The 17084-nt window shown below is 43.8% G+C and overlaps 1 long non-coding RNA gene across 1 annotated transcript in view; it reads right to left on the minus strand.

Moving 5' to 3' along the window:
- Positions 1 to 270: 270 nt before the first annotated feature.
- The window catches only part of LOC109292627, a 31859-nt gene continuing 15045 nt past the window's right edge, over positions 271 to 17084 (minus strand). Inside the window, exon 2 of the long non-coding RNA XR_002096154.1 lies at positions 271 to 1091. This is a non-coding gene — a long non-coding RNA (uncharacterized LOC109292627). The remainder of the gene's footprint in view (positions 1092 to 17084) is intronic.

Genomic DNA, 17084 nt, shown 5'->3' on the forward strand with positions numbered 1-17084 from the left:
GAAGTCACCAAAATGCAAAGCTTGAACATTTCACAAAATCACGTGGCAGTGTGTTTCTTTCATTTATTTTTTGTATTTTTCCAAAGCAGAGTAGTCTACACACAAACAATTGTTTCCTTTAAACATCTTTTTTTTTAAAAAGCAAATTATTTTAATGCAGGGTAATCAGTCCAATGGAAAACACAATAAAATATAGGGCACAGTTTGTGCTATGCTGAATAAATTTGATTCAAAGTACATGGTAAATGAATAAGTCTTTAACTTGTCAGATGACAGGGAATATGTGTTCTTTATTCATTACCCCGTTGGAAAACCATTACAAATTATTTACACATTCATGTACAAGGGTTATGCAAAATATATAAATAATTGTGTTGTACACATTTGGTTATATTTTCACACAACTACATTAGTATTCTTTAAGTTGTTAATCTATTGGTAGCAGCGGATTATATCATTCTTTTTTGTAGAAAAGACAGACATTAGAAATCTCTTTTCTATTTGCATTCTTGTAATTTAATCTGTTTGAAATGTCCTTTGTTTACCTTCTATAGTTCTTGTCAGTTCATTTTATCTTCCATGTTCACACAGAGGTGTTAAAATTACATTTATTTTCCTAATCGTTCTCCATTTGGAATAGATTAGGATGTGTGAGACCCTAAAATGTACATTACTCTTAGTGGTGGTTTTATTTCCATTTATTTTTTTCTTCCATAAGATATGTGGACTCAGGATAAAATTTTATTTTACTATTTCTCTGTGTAGTGGAAAGGTTTGTTGCTGTCACTGTAGGCATGTACACGAACTCGCACATACACAGCTCTTTTGAAATTGCACAAAGATAGCAACTTTGTGGTGGGAAAATGCAGCAAAGATCAGACATACAAATAGCTGTATTTAAATAAATTTGAGACTTTAGTGAAAGTACATATATTAAAATGGTTTAAAACTAGAGCTTTACAGCTCTGCCTAGTGGCCTAAGAATGTAATGTTACATATCAGCTGGTAAGTCCAAGTCTTGGACACTGTTAAGTAGTTTTTCAGTTGAGGTTGTTTAAGGTGATGTATCACTTTCCATGGCAATGTTGAGGCTATAACAGTGTAAAATCAGCATTAGATTGGTGGTTTAATAATGCTTTTCAGCTTTTTTGTTGCTGAAATCAATGTAACAGTGATAAATAGCTGTCTTTGGGTTACAATAGCCATTTGTTGTGTGTGTGTTCAGCACCCAGCTGTTTGGGGACCAATCCTGGTTGAAACCTTCAGGTGTCATAACATGAATGACAAACAATAACAAAACAAATGTAATCTAGTTTGGTCTCACTTTAGAAAGTTAGGGCAATTTGTTTTGGAAAGGGAAGACCTTTTGATAGAGTTCTGTAGGCTGTAACTGGGATGAAACTACTTTAATTTTATATCAATTACTTCTGAAGTTCTAGAACTGAATAGGAAATAAGACCCTTTCTGCAGCCAGGACATTTTTTGCACCAGCAAAACTAAGTACAGACAGTCAAAAAGCCCAAGGCTGAATTGATTCAGTCTTTGCAGCAGAGATTCAATTGAGAAACAACTGAACACAAATTCACTTTTGATTCAGGAAATGCAGCCACATGCCTGCAGTGGCTCAGGCCAGAGGCTGGGGGTGCTAGAGCACAGCTGTCTGGCATGTAGCCAGCATCGGCTGTGTGTTCACTTCCTCTTCCCGCTGCCCTTGAGGTCTCTAGGATTTGCAGTCCAGAATCATAGACACAGGACTCTGCAGGGTTGCTCATCACTTCCTCTTCCTACTTCCAGGTGCCTCTGGGATTTGTAGTCCACAATCGCAGCCAGCAGTAGCTTTCAGTAAGTTTAGCAGGGCAGGGCAGCTTTGTACTCCAGGGAAGCTGGGTATAGCCAGGGGAAGGTGGAGTTTAACCTCCTTTCCCTGGCCCCAGACACAAGCCAGGGTTTGTCAGGGGTAGTCCCTACCTCCCTTCCCCACAACCCTTCTTCTAGAGCAGACAGCACAGCACAGCCCAGGAATGAAAAGCATGCTGGGAGACTCTGATTTAACTTAAACCAGAAAGGGGTCTGGAACAGAAGATTCATAAACTGGTTTGACCCAAATCAGTTAAGTCTGATACTACATTTAACCAGGTTTATCTTAAACCAGTTTCAACCATTTTGCACTAAACTTCTGTTCTGTTACAGGTTTAAAGGAGTTTCTGATCACTTAAATCAGTTTACATGTAACTTCTGTCCCTAGCCCTGATATCATCTTAACCCCACACATTTAGGTTTTTGTTACCGCACAGTGAACTTGGGCCATTGTCTGGCTTGCTGGCACTTTCAGCAACAGGTATATTTTGTTGTTCTTCTCTATTTCTGATATTACACTGAATACAGCTTTGAGAGGGACATCAGCATTGGTCAAATGATAAAAAGGATATGCTAATAGCCTTGTTAAAAAGCAGATTAACACCTCACGGGGATAAGAGGTGTTAAAATTGGTCTGTTGAATACTAATTGCTTAAATCTGGAAATTATCTGGCAAATAAAATATTTCTATATGGAGAATTAAAGATAGCAGGATAGATCAAGCTAGTATACTGAAACAAACTAGGTCAGAACCAAAGGTCCACATCCAGACTCTGGGAAGGAGACCAAACTTTAAACCCTGACTTGCACTAAATGTTTCCGTATGTCATGTTTATTTCAATCATGTCAATATTTGTGACACAATTTAAAAATGACAAGAATGTGGTAATAGTTTTCTTATAAATCACAGCAATCTCTTTTTTTGTTTTTTAAAGGGAAGAAAGTGCATATGGGAGGCACATGTCACTAGGTATGTGAGGAGGGCTATTGAGATTCTTTGCAGAAATGAGGAAATAACTGAAAAAATTATGGTTAATTCTGCCAAAAGCTTGAAATTTACAATATGAATATTATTAAAAAGCAAAGCTATAAATCTAATGGTGTTTGCCAGCCTTTAGGTCACTGTTAAAGTTCCACACAGGATACAGAGTCCTACATAAAAGAAAGCAACAGGCTCACTAAAACATAAAAATACTCATTGTACTCTGGTTGACATTATTTCTCTGGACTCATGGATCACTATAGTTTCTTTACTAGGATGCTCAATAACACAAAGTCACAGGTTGAAACTAGGTATTTGTTACTAAGGTAAACACAATCACTCTGCTACTTCTGGGGAATATTTTCCTGTCATTTGGACAGTTGCACAGTAATTCTTGAACCAAGCCTTCACTGTAGGAGGACATACTGGAATAGCTATATTGGAATACCTAACATGAGATACACATTTGGTGTAAAACCCTAGCAGGAGAGAAGGCATTGTAGATTTTATCTTGCTGTTGGTACATCTCTCACAGGGGGAACCAACTAGCTGAAATTATGTGAAAATTACAGCATGTCCACACTAGGATTTTACATCAAATGTCTTTCTCCTTTATTCTGTTTCAGTGTAAAAATACATATTTTCTTAGCAATAAGGACATAGCCTTGAAGTAAGTGGAGCTTCTCCAGATGTGTACAAATGCAAACTTCAAGTCAGAATTTGAACCATTCACATATGGAAGAGTTTATTTTGACTCATCAGGCAATGTGAATATAATGCCACTCCACTTTTTTTTTGTTTCATTCATCCTTTAAGAGCCTTCCCTCATGTGAGTACATTATTGATCTATGATCAAATGCTCTCCACAGTTATGACAGTTTCCACTGTGTATGTGCAAGTCTGTATGCATGGGTGGAAAGCAAGTTTATGTCTTTACACATATATAGTAAATGACCGTGCAAAGCCAAACCACCTGAACTCAGCTCAAATGGAGAGATAATTCTTGTTTCCAAATTATGCCAAAGAAAAAGAGTATTAAGGAACAGGGAGCTGATCTTTTTTACTTTAGAGAAATAAAAAAATAGCATTACTTCAGGACAAGTTCTCATTCATATCTGTACTTACTCTACAAATAGGAGTGTGAGCAAACAACCCAACCAGGTCAAGGTGGAGATAGCTAAGTTTGTGAATGGGATTATGTGATCTGGTTGCCTGAGATAAGAGAACTGAACTCCATAATGCTATGTCTTATGTTCCTATTTTATGGGGACTATTCAGGAGGTAAGGTATTACTTGATCAGATTCTTAAATGATGTAAAATGGCATAACATTAAAGTACTCCAAATTTTGAGAGCAGAGGAAAGCTAGGGTTGATATGTGTAAGGGTATCACAATGTAGCGTTCTATAATTGACCTTGAAGCGCTCTGTATTTAATCTGCATGATATGCTAGATAGCCTCTGTTAGAGTTGAACTGAGAAGTTGCTTGTTCTTCTTAATACCATGTTTACCATCCCTCGAAGTCACCAGTGATAGTGATGCTTTCAGGAGTGAGGCTGCAACATAAGCACTGACTGAGCTCATGCTATTCAACAGATGATTATTTATGGCATCTTTAGTGATAGATTTGAACTGGACTGTGCACCTGCCTGTGGGACAAAAGGAAAAGAGGGAAACATTTCTCTGAACCTCTGTCAGGTACCTGTATAAACTACCAGGTCCTTGGGTCAGGTATATTGGAGCTGCCTGCAGGTGCTTCCATCCCGGCGTATTCCTTTCCCAAGCCAAGCGGGAAAAGGGACAAGAGGGAACTTGGGACTGTGCAGAGTCAAGGTTTTCCTCTTCCCCCTAACGTACTATCTAGGATAATTGAGCTGGCACAGAGTAGAGGTGTATGTTGCTCATATCAGGCAAGAATTTTTTATTATTGCCCTGGAGCAAAGGAGAGACAGGGAGGGAATTGTGCCTTTGAGGGGTGTGGTATGGTTGTCAGTGTCTACTATTAGATAAGCTTTCACAGCTCTAATTGCTGCTGTGCCAGAAGACACAGTGTGTCCCTTTGTGTTCATCAGATGCCAAGGGATCTCGCATGTGTGCGTTTTGCAGACTTCACTTACTTTCTGTGTCAGTACCAATTCTGTCAAAGGGTTTTCTGAAAGGCCTCTCACTGTAGGCATTAATATCAGTACCAGATGGTCTTTTCACCACTGTTTTCCTCTTTTCTGCATGAAATAAGTGGGGTGTTGGTATTATTTTACAAAACATACTGGCCCCTCTACACGTTACAGGTATTGTGCAATTAGCTGGAGACCAGCTACACATGCAAAGTACTAGGGCTGTGTGAAGCTTCGATCCCTGAATCAGAACCCTCCCAATTGATTCGGAGATTCAGACTCTTCTGATGAAGATTCTTTTCATAGTGAGTTCCAGGGCATTATTTGTGAAAATATACAGCCTTGCTGAGGCTTTAGGAAAAGAGACACTTGCAAATGTACAGCAGAAAATTAGCGGAAGTGCTTCTGGTCCACTTCCAGGTCTGCTGCTGAACACGCTGGGGAGCCGCCCCGCACTTCTGTGGGACACTCCATGCGCCCCAGCATCACAGCACTCATGAGCCCCTGCTACCTAGAGGTATGAAGAAAAAACATTTAAAGCTGTGACTATGTCCGAATCACTGATTCTCCACATCAACATCGAATTTTCAGTTTCAGATTCAGCAGAATCAAATCAGGGACAGGGATCCAAATCAACGAATCAAATCACTGTCCCTGATTTGTGCCGAATCTGAATCGAATAGGGCCCACTTTCCACGCTCCTACAAAGTACCTATCACAAAATAAAAAGCTCTAACCACAGCTATAAATTTAGACCTTGAAAATGTGTACTAACTTTATAACTAGTTGCATTTGAGCTTTAATTTGCACATGTAGCAGGGTCTGCCCTGCATCTGGGAGCCCCAGCAGCTGACAGGGGTCCCAGCTTCAGGGGTGCACCATGCCTAGCTGGGGCTGCAAGTCCTGTAACTAAGGAGACTCTCAACCCCAGCAGCTGCCACTCTGGGTCCCAGGTGTACAGGGACCCAGAGTCCTGCAGCTACAGATGCTGGGATCCAGCAGGGTCCCAGCAGCCAGGGGGAGTGACTGCCCCCAGGGTGCATGAAACCCACAGGACTGGGGGATGTGGCATCTGCTATCTCCCAACCCTGGGGGTGCATGGGGTGCCCCCACAGCTGGGAGCTCCTCAATTAAGGGGGCTCTTAGCTATGGGAGCTTGCTTTTTGCTAGGGAGTGGGAGCCTGGGATTGGGCTCCCCCTGCATGAGAAATAAGGTGTGATGGGATCTAATGTGTGATCTCACAGTCGCACCTCTTGCCATGCATTTGTGGTACAGCAGGAGATACAATTGTGTGCATCATGCATTACATCCTGTCGCACGTTTTCCTGCACATGTAGAGGGGCCCATTGACCCAGTAATCATAGAATCATCGAAAATTAGGGTTCAAAGGGACCTCAAGGGGTCACCTAGACCAACCCCCTGCTCAAAGCAGGACTGTCCCCAACTAGATCATCCCAGCCAAGGTGTTGTCTAGCCAGATCTTAAAAACGTCCAAGAATGGAGAGTCTATAACTTCAGTGTTTTACTACCCTCCTAGTAAGAAACGTCTTCCTAATATTTAACTTAAACTTCTCTTGCTGCACCTTGAGACTATTGCTCCTTGTTCTGTCATCTGCCACCACTGAGAAAGGTCCAGCTCCATCCTCTTTTGAACCACTCTTCAGGTTGTTGAAGACTGGTATTAAATCCCCGCCTCAGTCTTCTCTTCTGTAGACTAAATAAACCCAGTTCCCTCACCTTCTCACAAATCATGTGCCTCCTAACCATTTTTGTTGCCCTCCACTGGAGTCTCTCCAATTTGTCCATATCTTTTCTGTAATGAAAAAATCAGGTTGGTCAGGCATGACTTGCCCTTGGTGAATCCATGCCGACTGTTGCTAATCACCTTCTTCTCCTGCAAGTGCTTAGAAATGGATTCCTTGAGGATCTGCTCCATGATGTTTCCAGGGACTGAGGTGAGGCTGACTGGTTTGTAGTTCCCTGGATCCTTCTTTGTCCCTTTATTAAACATGGACACTATATTTGCCATTTTTCACTCATCTGGGACCTCTCCCGAGCACCATGATTTTTCAAAGATAATCTCCAGTGGCTCTGCAATCACATCAGCCAACTCCTTCAGCACTCTCAAGTGCATCCCCGTGGACCTGTATATGTGCAGCTTTTCTAAAGAGTCCCTAACCTACTCTTTCACCACTGTTGGCTACTCACCTCCTCCCCAAATTGTGCTGCCCAGTGCAGTAGGCTGGGAGCTGTCCTTGCCTGTGAAGATGGAGGTGAAAAAGGTATTGAGCACTTAAGCCTTTTCTGCATCCTCTGTCACAAGGCTGCCTCCCCCATTCAGTAAGGGACCCACACTTTCCCTGATCCTCCACTTGTTACTGACTTAGTTGTAGAAACCTTTCTTGTTAACCTTCACGTCCCTTGCTAGCTGCAATTGCACTTTGGCCTTCCTGACTTCATCCCTGCATGCCCAAGCAGTGCTCTTATATCCTCCCAAGTTCTTTGTCCAACTTTCCACTTCTTATAAGCTTACTTTTTGTGATTTAGTTTACTGAAGAATTCCCTGCTAAGCCAAGCTGGTCTCTGCCCTACTTGCTAGTCTTCCTCAGCATCAGGACAGTTTGTTCCTGCACTCTCAATAAGGCTTCTTTCAAGTACAGCCAGCTCTCCTGAACTCCTCTCCCCCTCAGACTGGCCTCCCAGGGGATCCAGCCCATGAGTTCCCTAAGCAAGTCAAAGTCTGCTTGAAATCCAGGGTCCTTACTCTGCTGCTCTCCATCCTTCCTTTCCTCAGGATCCTGAATTCAATCATCTCATGGTTGCTGCTGCCCAAGTTGCCATCCACTACTACATCCCCCACCAATTCTTCCGTTTGTGAGCAGCAGGTCTAGAAGAGCATGGCTCCTAGTTAACTGCTCTAGCATTTGAACCAGGAAGTTTTCCCTAGCACCCTCCAAAAATTTCCTGGATTGCCTGTGCACCGCTGTATTGCCCTCCCAGCAGATGTCAGGGTGATTGAAGTCCCCCATGAGAACCAGGGCCAGTGTTCAGGAAACTTCCACTAGCTGTTTGAAGAAGGCCTCATCCACCACTTCTTCCTGGTCTGGTGGTCTATAGCAGACCCCCACCACAACATCACCCTTGTTGCTCTCCCCTCTGACCCTAACCCAGAGACTCTCAACAGGCCTATCTCCAGTTTCATACTGGAGCGCTGAGCAATCATACAGATCTCTTACATAAAGTGCAACTCCTCCTCCTCTCCCATCTGTCCTTCCTAAACAGCTTATTCCTATCCATGACAGTGCTCCAGTCATGCAAGCTCCCACCAAGTCTCTGTTATTCCAATCGGGTCATAGTGCCATGATTGTGCAAGGCCTTCCAAATCTTCACAAGTTGATGGAGAGGAGGTATAGATTGGACATCCGCAAGAACTACTTCATAGTTAGGGCGGCTAGGAGCTGGAACCAACTTCCAAGGGAAGTGGTGCTGGCCCCTACCCTGGGGGTCTTTAAGAAGAGGCTGGATGCCTACCTGGCTGGACTCATTTGAGTCCCGTTTCTTGTTTTTGGGGTTTTTGTTGTTCTCCCGCCCTGGCGGGGGGTCGGGCTAGAAGATCTACTAGGTCCCTTCCGACCCTTAATCTATGAATCTATGAATCTTCCTCCTTGTTTCCCAGGCCCCATGCACTTGTGTACAGGTACCTAAGGTAACTAGTCGATTGCCCAGATTTCTCAGGAAGAATGAAAACATCTCCCTTGTTGCCCCCCTCCTGTTTGCTCTTCCTCCAGGTCACTCATTCCCCACGTACCTCAGGGCTTTGGCCTCCATCCCCCGGTGAACTTAATTTAAAGCCCTTCTTACTAGGTTAGTGAGCCAGTCTGTGAAGATGTTCTTCCATCTGTCAGATGGATCCCATCTCTTCCTAGCAATCCTTCTTCTTGGAACATCATCCCATGGTCAAAGAAGCCAAAGCCCTGCTGGCAACACCACCTGCAGGATGCACCCACTCCTGGCCAGGCCCTTGACCAGAAGAATTGAAGAGCCCCCATCCCATTCACCCTTGCACCCAGAGCCCTGTAGTCACTTTTGATCTGCTCAGGTCTCTCCTGGCAGTATCACTGGTGCACTCATGGATGAGAAGAATGGGGTAGTAGTAGTCAAAGGGCCGGATGAGTCTTGGTAATCCTTCTGTGACACCTTGGATATGGGTCCGGGCAAGCAGCAGACTTCCTGAGACAACAGGTCAGATCAGCAGATGTTTCCCTCTATCCCCTGCAGAAGGGAGTCTCCAACCACTACCACCTGTTGCTGCTTCTTGGTGGCAGTGGTCTCGATCCTGCCCACCTTGGTGAGGGCATGGGCTGTCCTCCCCCACCAATGGTGCTAGGGCTCTGTAGCTATTCTCTAGATGAACTGCTGCATGTAGAGATGAAGATTTCTGCTTGCTGCCAGAGATCACAAGCTTCCAGCTTCTGCCCTCCTGGCAGTCCATGTCCTCTCCCTTCTCTAGCACTGCCTCGGGCAGTTCTTCCTCCACAGTCCCAGAGGTCTCCTCCAGCATTGAATCAATGAACTCCTTGTGGCAGAGGATGCTTCAGAGCCTCAACACCTCCTCCTGTAGCTCCCTTGCCTGTTCCCAGGCAACACCAGGAGAGACAGCTCGCATCGCAGGCACACCCTGGTCTGGCCATCCCTGGAAGGGACCTGCAAACCACAGTACCCACAATGCCAAACTGGGACTTGGGTGGAAGTGTCGATGGTGAGTGGTCCTGCCTGGACAGAAACCTCACAGGTGCAAGCAGAGGCGGTGGCAGCGGCTCTGGCATTGCAACGTCCTCCAGCCATTTCCCTGGGTCTCTTAATCTGCCTTTTCTCTTTTACTGCCCTTCTTCCAAGGACACCTTCCCTAGTGAACTTGCATGGAAGCTCGCCTGTTTTCTGTTCCTTGGCCCCAAAGGGTTCCTCTTCCCCTGCTTCCTGACACCAAGCTGAAAGGCTCTCCCTTCAAAGAGGGTGGGGGGAACTGACCTGCAAACTGACCAGGGAACTGCCTGCAAACCGCTTACCCTGTTTGCTGCTCCTGTTTGCTTGCTCCCTTGTTGCTCAGAGACGGGCAGCAATCACTCAGCAGTCAACAATCACTCAGCTAGCAACACTCCCAGCTTCTCAGAGCGCACACCCCAAACACACACAGCCCACCAAACAAACACTCAGCCAGCCAAAGGCACAGGCAGCCCTGGATCACTTTCCTTCCCTGGGCAGGATCTGGTGCCTGGCCTCTCTTTTAATGAAAGGAGCTCCTTCAAAATGTGGTAAGGGGGCTTAAGCTGTAACATTCAGATGTGGATTTTGGGATGTGGGAATGTGGATAACATTTCTCCAACTCAAATGTTAAGGATGTCTGTAACCTGGGTCGCAAACCCATCTGATTAAGCCACACACCCTTCCCTACTACCATGGTAGAGAGTTGGAAAGGATTTCAAAGAGTGCTATTATTGATAGGAGGTAATTTTTGCAGTGGTGCTGAGCTGCCAATTACAAGCTTCCATTTCTGGCAGACAGCTGCCAAGGAAAAACTCCACACAAAGGAAGCAGTTTTGTTTCTCCCTCTCACTTTGCTTAACTGAGGTTTGCCAGATACCACAACACCTCATTTATTTGGCTGCTGACTGCTGCAAAGGGAATAGTACGAGTTATAAACACAGTGGCTGTGGTAGTAGCGCCACTGAGCTGTCATGACGTTACAGTGAAGACGGTGACTTGTTGGTTTCCCTACTGGCTCCTTTGGCCATGCTTGTAGTCTTCTTGTACTTTGTGCGGCACAGTAGCTCAGGTAGCAGCCCTGTGCACTCCCTTTGTCATGACTGATGGTAAAACTGACTCTTGTTTCTCCAGGGGATGAAGTATCTTTTATTAGATCAACTAAATAGTTGCAAAAAAAAATCTTTACTTGAAAGCTTTCGGGCTCATGCTCCTTTCCTTAGGCAAAGAAGAATGCAGAGATTGTAATATTTTTCACAGGTAGAAATGAAACTTCATATTGCGCAGGACACTAGACAGCTGTTATAGGTTCCCCAGAAATGTTCTTTTGCCTGTAGACCAACACGGCTAAAACCTGTATCCAGGGAATGGAGACACTAGTGCAGCATTTCTCAAATTAATTTTAATCATGTATCCCCTATTATTTGTATACTATTGTATATGCCTGTGATTCTGTACTGTAGATAATAAAAATGGATATATATGTCACTACAACCACATACCACCCCTCCAGCAACATTAAATGAAAGATTCTTTCCTTTTTCTTCCTTTTTCCCTCGATTTATATTTCCACTTTCCATTCTTCTGCCTTCCAGGTCCTTCCTTTGCATTACCTCTAGAAATTCATTGCACGTCTCCAGAGTATGTGGATCCCACTTGGAGAAACGTAGTCTTCTTATGCTACTGAGTTACCTTGGTGGTTGGCTGCCATATTTGTAATGGCAGCCAGCTTAGAAAGAGTTTAGGTGTTTTTTCAATATTTGCAGCTACACAAAGCATAACTAATGATCATTTTACCCCCACATACCCTCCTTTGAGTAAACAAAGTTTACTAAAAATTGAGTAACTTGGTGCCTTGCATGATTTGAATTTGCAATCTTTAAAATACCAATGAACGCATTAAATACTGAGCTTCAGTGTCTTTCATTACTACCATCTATGGAAGTATTTTCTCTGTTGTTTCCCAAATGGAGTAGAAAAATATGTTACAAATTAAAAATGTCTTTAAAAACATCATTTAAACAACTCATCTAACAGTTGAAAATTTCCAAACAAGTTTTTGTCATAGTTCATACCAAGATCTGAGTGTCTTCCCAATTTTATGTGTGCTGTTTTAATTAACTGAGTGTTTTTCTTCATCATAAAAACACTTGTGAAAATTTATGTACATTTCCAGGCAGATTTTAAAAAGTAGTCAGCACCAACAGCTTCTCATGTTCTCATAAAAGCAAGGAAGACTTGCTTTTATTTTGAATCAAATGTGTTCATTTATAAATTAAATGTAGCTCTTTTTAAAAAATCCAGCTATTAAATTCTGTATTCCTCAGTGAATAGACCATTTGTACCAGTGCCAATTCCGAGTTCTTTACTCAGATTTTATTCTGTAAAAAAAAATCCCTAGAGCAGGAGTTTGCCTAATAAAGATCTTGAGATTTGTCCCATGATGGGTTACATTGTGTAGGATACGAGGTTGAGTTGGTCAGATCACTGCATGATGCGCTCTTCTGAAAAACTAGTCTTTTGCCTACTGCAGTTTAGTCACATCATATAGTCCATCTCATAAATTTATTGAGCTCCATCTCAACTCAGCTGGAAAAATGATGGCCACCTTGTAAGTGTGAGTTAAGTGCAATACAGATGAAACTGTGATTACATCCAGAGCTTGGTATGAACTATGGTAAAAGCTTAGGGAGGTGGTTAGCTGCATTAGCCTGAAGTCAGGTAGAAAGCAGGGCAAGGTGGCACCTTACAGCTTTTATAGCCAACAGCCTACTCCAGCAGTCAGCTGTGTATTTATGAAATGACCCAACTCAGGTCTGAGGTGGGCTGATGCTAGGACACAGCTGCTGCCATCTCTGCTGTTTCTCCCTACCACCTGGCCCTGGCACAAGCAAAGCCCCTGGTCACCAAACACTGCCAAAACCCACACAGGTCTACAGACCAGATCCAATAGCTCTGCACACTGGTTTCAGCCTGCAGGCCACAGGTTGCTGACCTCAGATGCTACCTGCCATGCCTGACCACGTAGATTGTTACCTACAAAAGCCTGTCTGAACCAGTTAGTCTCTAAGGTAGAGATTGGGATAGTCTGTAACATAGTAAAACCTTGAGGATATCTGCAGATGGTGCATTTAGATGGACTTAACTAGGCTAGATCATTCTAAATGCCATGTGTGCAGACATTCAAGGGGTTTAAATTGAGCTGAAAACAGTGGGCCCAATCTAAATTGGTTCATCCAAGTAGATGAAAGACTTAGAAGTATGGGCTGAATCCAGCTAATGGACCCAATGCAATGCTGGTGCTGGGGTAGACACAGCAGGGGCCCAGCCAGCTGTATGGAAGGGGAAGGGGGTAGGGAGAAGCCCGGCCCCAATCCAACCATGAGGGGGAAGGGGGCTTGGTCCAGCTGCAACCTGGCCCTACCAGAGGGGAGGGAGCATGACCAGCCCTGATCCAGCTCCATGGGGAGGCGCCATGGCCCAGCCCCATGGGAAGGACATGGCTTGACCCCAAACTAGTCAGGCAGGCAGAGGGGGGTGGCCCAGCCCCAATCCAGCCATGCAGTGGGAGGGTTGTGGCTCAGCTCTGACCCTCCATGTGGGGCTTGGGATTTTGGCAGCAGGGAGGGGTGGCAAAATTAACTGCCACTGCTCCCCCCCTTTCCCCCTCCCCACCAAATTTCCCAACCCTTCAGGAGCCCCACAGACCCTGCAGTATGCATTTGGTCCACAGGCCACAGGTTGAGCACCACTGATTTAAAGTAAGCTGTGTGATTCTAGACCAGGTGCAGTGAACATTTGTACACAACCCGAGAGAGCTTTTTGGCCAAGTGTTGGCAGAAAGAGACATAAAGTAGTGACATGATTTTTTTTTCTGTAAAAAAGGGTGGTAGAGACATTATCTTTTTTGTCCGATTCTTGGAACTGATCTTAAATAGACTGAAAGCTCGATACTTAAGCAAATAGTGTCATCTATTAAAAAGTTACCTTTGTTATAATAATATTTGATGTTTAAGACAGTTGTGCTGTTTCTTAGTTTGATATTTGAATCCTAAAAACTCCTCCTTCAGAACTTAAAAAAAAAATTGTAATTATAGCTATTTAAAATAGTTTCTCAATGAAAATTTTTTAAAGGTTTTGCATATTGACTTTAAAAGCTGGAGTTACATAATAGACTAGAACAATAAAATTAAATATTTTTCATGTTTTTCTCTTGTCCAGGATATAAATACTTGTAGAACAAGAAGGCAATTTAATTGTTCACTTTGGTATATTAAAACCTTATTGAATACGATCCAGACTTTGAAGAAACGGTCACATTACAAAACTGCCGCAAACCTTGCCCTGCTCAAGGGATAATAGTCTTAAATCTCACTGTACATTTGTTTTGTAGAGTCTGCAAGGGTTTGATAATCAAGGATTATAGAGCTAGTAAGCTTGAAATCGCTGGATCGAGTCCCACAATCATTTGTGCCCACAATCATTTCCGCATGATGACTTTTCCATGACAAATCAAATGAATCTACATAACCAAAACCAGCACCACAAAGGGCCTTAGTGGCAGTGATCTCAGCCAAAAGGCCATGCCTGACCGAATTATGAAAGAGAAATTATATTCTTACATATGAAGTGGGGCACTTTAGTGGAACAGTGTGGAGACTCTTGTAGTGAGTAAACTGTGGCTTGTTCCCTGGGCAGAGGATTTCTAGTGTCAGTCTGTTATCACGTACAGGAACCACATGTCACTGTTTGGGGGATGTGTCTCTGACCTGGGGGTAAAAAAACAGATACTAGATTTGCTAGATTTATTTTGGTATCTGATTTTTTTAATTTTTGGCAGTGGTGCCTAGTCCCAGGAAAGGTGCTTTCTGGTACCTGCTCACTTTAAATCTAAAAAACTCCCAATTCACATAGTGCTACATGAGGCACATGGCTTGCTGAATAGTAAAGCCATATCCTATCTCCCAGCATCTGGAAGGCTGCATACGTGTACCTAGGAGCAGGGTCTGGTCTGTTACCTGCTTTTTATTCAGCATTAGACTGGTTGATTTGTGTGACAGTAAGTGCTAAATACACTCTGACTTTCATAGGTACTAAGCTCAGCTGGAATAGTGATGGCTACCCTGCAAGTTGAACCTTTTAGCTTTTGTTTTTAATTAAGTCACGGTTAGGCTGCCCAAAGGGATGGTCAAATGCTGAAAATGGCATGGCATATTTCTCTGGAAGAGAAGTGGAACGGATGCATAATACATAGTATTTACTCCAGAACAGAAATGCTGTTCTCCAGTACTGTGTTCTCTAAGGAAGTCAGAAGTAAAATGACGCCAGAGAAATTTACCCTGCTGTATGTGTTGTGTGTCCCCAATCCATGTCAACTGAACCCTTTGGTAACCGTTTCCTGAAGGCAGCAGGGTTCTCCCCATTTGCAAGTAGGTTTGCAAGCTGGTTCCCCCTTTATCTAGTGGCCAAGAGCTGCAATAGTGCTTGCTTCAGGCAGCCAGTCTGGGATAGCTGGTCATGCGTCTGCTCCTTACTGCAAGGTAGATTTATTTTAGAATAAAATCCAGAGTAAATGATGTGGTAGCACTTGAGCTGCATGCTATAGCCTATATCTTTAGAACACTGCACAATGACTAAATATATCTAAATACATTTCATATGCCCTTTGTTCAGTTTCTTTAGCTAGCACTTGAGTTTATGGCTTCATGCGATGAGGATGGTGACTCTTAGTATCTGTTTAAAAAGAGGGTATAGATAGTCTCAGAATATGATCTAGGTGTAACCAGTACCTGCTTGAGTGTGTAGCAAGCCAGAAACAATCTCTCCAAGAGTTGTGAACTCCTCTATTCATCTCAGTTCTGCAGCCTGCTGTTCCATCCTCCTGCCCAGGTATATACACCCTCTGTCAGCTCAAGGCTGCTGTGTGTGTGGTCTTCACTGCAGCCTGCCATCTCTGATGGTATAGAGCAGTGTTTCTCAACCTGTGGGTTGTAGCCCAAAAGCGGGTCGCAAGAATATATGAAAGGGTCGCAAACAAACTTTAAAAATGGGCAAACTTTCAAAATGGATTCTCGTTTAAAGGAGAAAAATGTGGGGAAACGGTGGCTTTTCCCTTGCAGGCTGGCAGAGCTCCAGCCTCCAAGGGGCTGCCTGAAGCTGCTTGTGGCCCCCCCTGCCCCACATACTGGGGGGCTGGGGGTGGGTGGAAGCCAGCTGGGAGTGAGCAGCACAGGGTCAGGACTGGCCATCGATGTTTACAAATGGGTCCTGGTACAAAAAAGGTTGAGAACCGCTGGTATAGAGCACCTCATACAGAGCTCTTTTCTCTGGTGGGTGGGGACCGAGACTTTATCCTCAAACCAGACATGGGCTACCTGAAGACTGGAAGTGGTGGTCCATGGAAATGGGAAGATTCCAGCCTGTCAAGAGAGAAGCAGTGCCAGTTCCTCCAGGAGACATCTCCTGCATCTTGCACTCCTCCAAGAAAGAGTAGACCAATTAATAGGGAGAGAGCTGAGGCACAGGGGGGGAGCCTTGGGGATGCCCAAGGCCCCACATTGCCTAAGTCTGCCTTTGTAGTAGATAAAAATGGAGAGAAAGAGAGTGTGCCACATCCCTGGCCTTCCAGCCCGGTTTTACTCCACTGATCTAATTAGTCAAAGATAGATGAGGATTTTCTTTCAAGAGTGGAGTTGTACGCCACTGCCTAAAAGCAGCTTTCACTCCCCTTTGCATCATAACTCGGCACTGAGTCCATCTTAAGTCTTTTATTCTCCCTCTCCCCATCCATAGGTAGAGCCAAGCCCTTTAGTCTTGTGGGAGTTTTGCCCACCTGGATATAAATTGATAAAGGGCCCTCAGGAGATGGTTTGTGTGTTTTCCCTTTACTATGATTTACCTTGTGAATAGGTTTGTATAAGGAAAAGTTTTGTGTATAAGAATGCAAACTCCTAGGTTCAGCCTGGCACATAATTTGCAGCACCTTTAAAAATACAGCTTGACCCTTAGCTGACCCATGGCATGATAAATTGACACCAGAAGGTGCCCTATACTGCCTTCATTCCTGTGAAGTTAACACTTCCCTTCTGTGGTGGATGCAGTGAAACAAAATACAGATTAAGAAAGCATGTTAATGCTTTTATCTCTTCTGGGAGCTGTGCATCTTATCTTTGTACATGGCTTCAGGAAGCATTGTTGGTTTTGTGTCTTGCTTAGCTCTGATTTTCATCCCTGGCTTGCACTCCCTTGGGTCCCCAAGCTATTCCTTTCACAGTCCTTTCAGCAAAACTGAGCCCAGGATCAGGTCACTGCCTTTTCCACAGGTTCACTGCACTTAGAGACCAAAGGCCAGATCCAAAAAAAAAAAAAAA

This window comes from Gavialis gangeticus, unplaced genomic scaffold (assembly GCF_001723915.1).
Source record: "Gavialis gangeticus isolate Ggan-Ray unplaced genomic scaffold, GavGan_comp1, whole genome shotgun sequence".
Lineage (NCBI taxonomy): Eukaryota > Metazoa > Chordata > Crocodylia > Gavialidae > Gavialis > Gavialis gangeticus.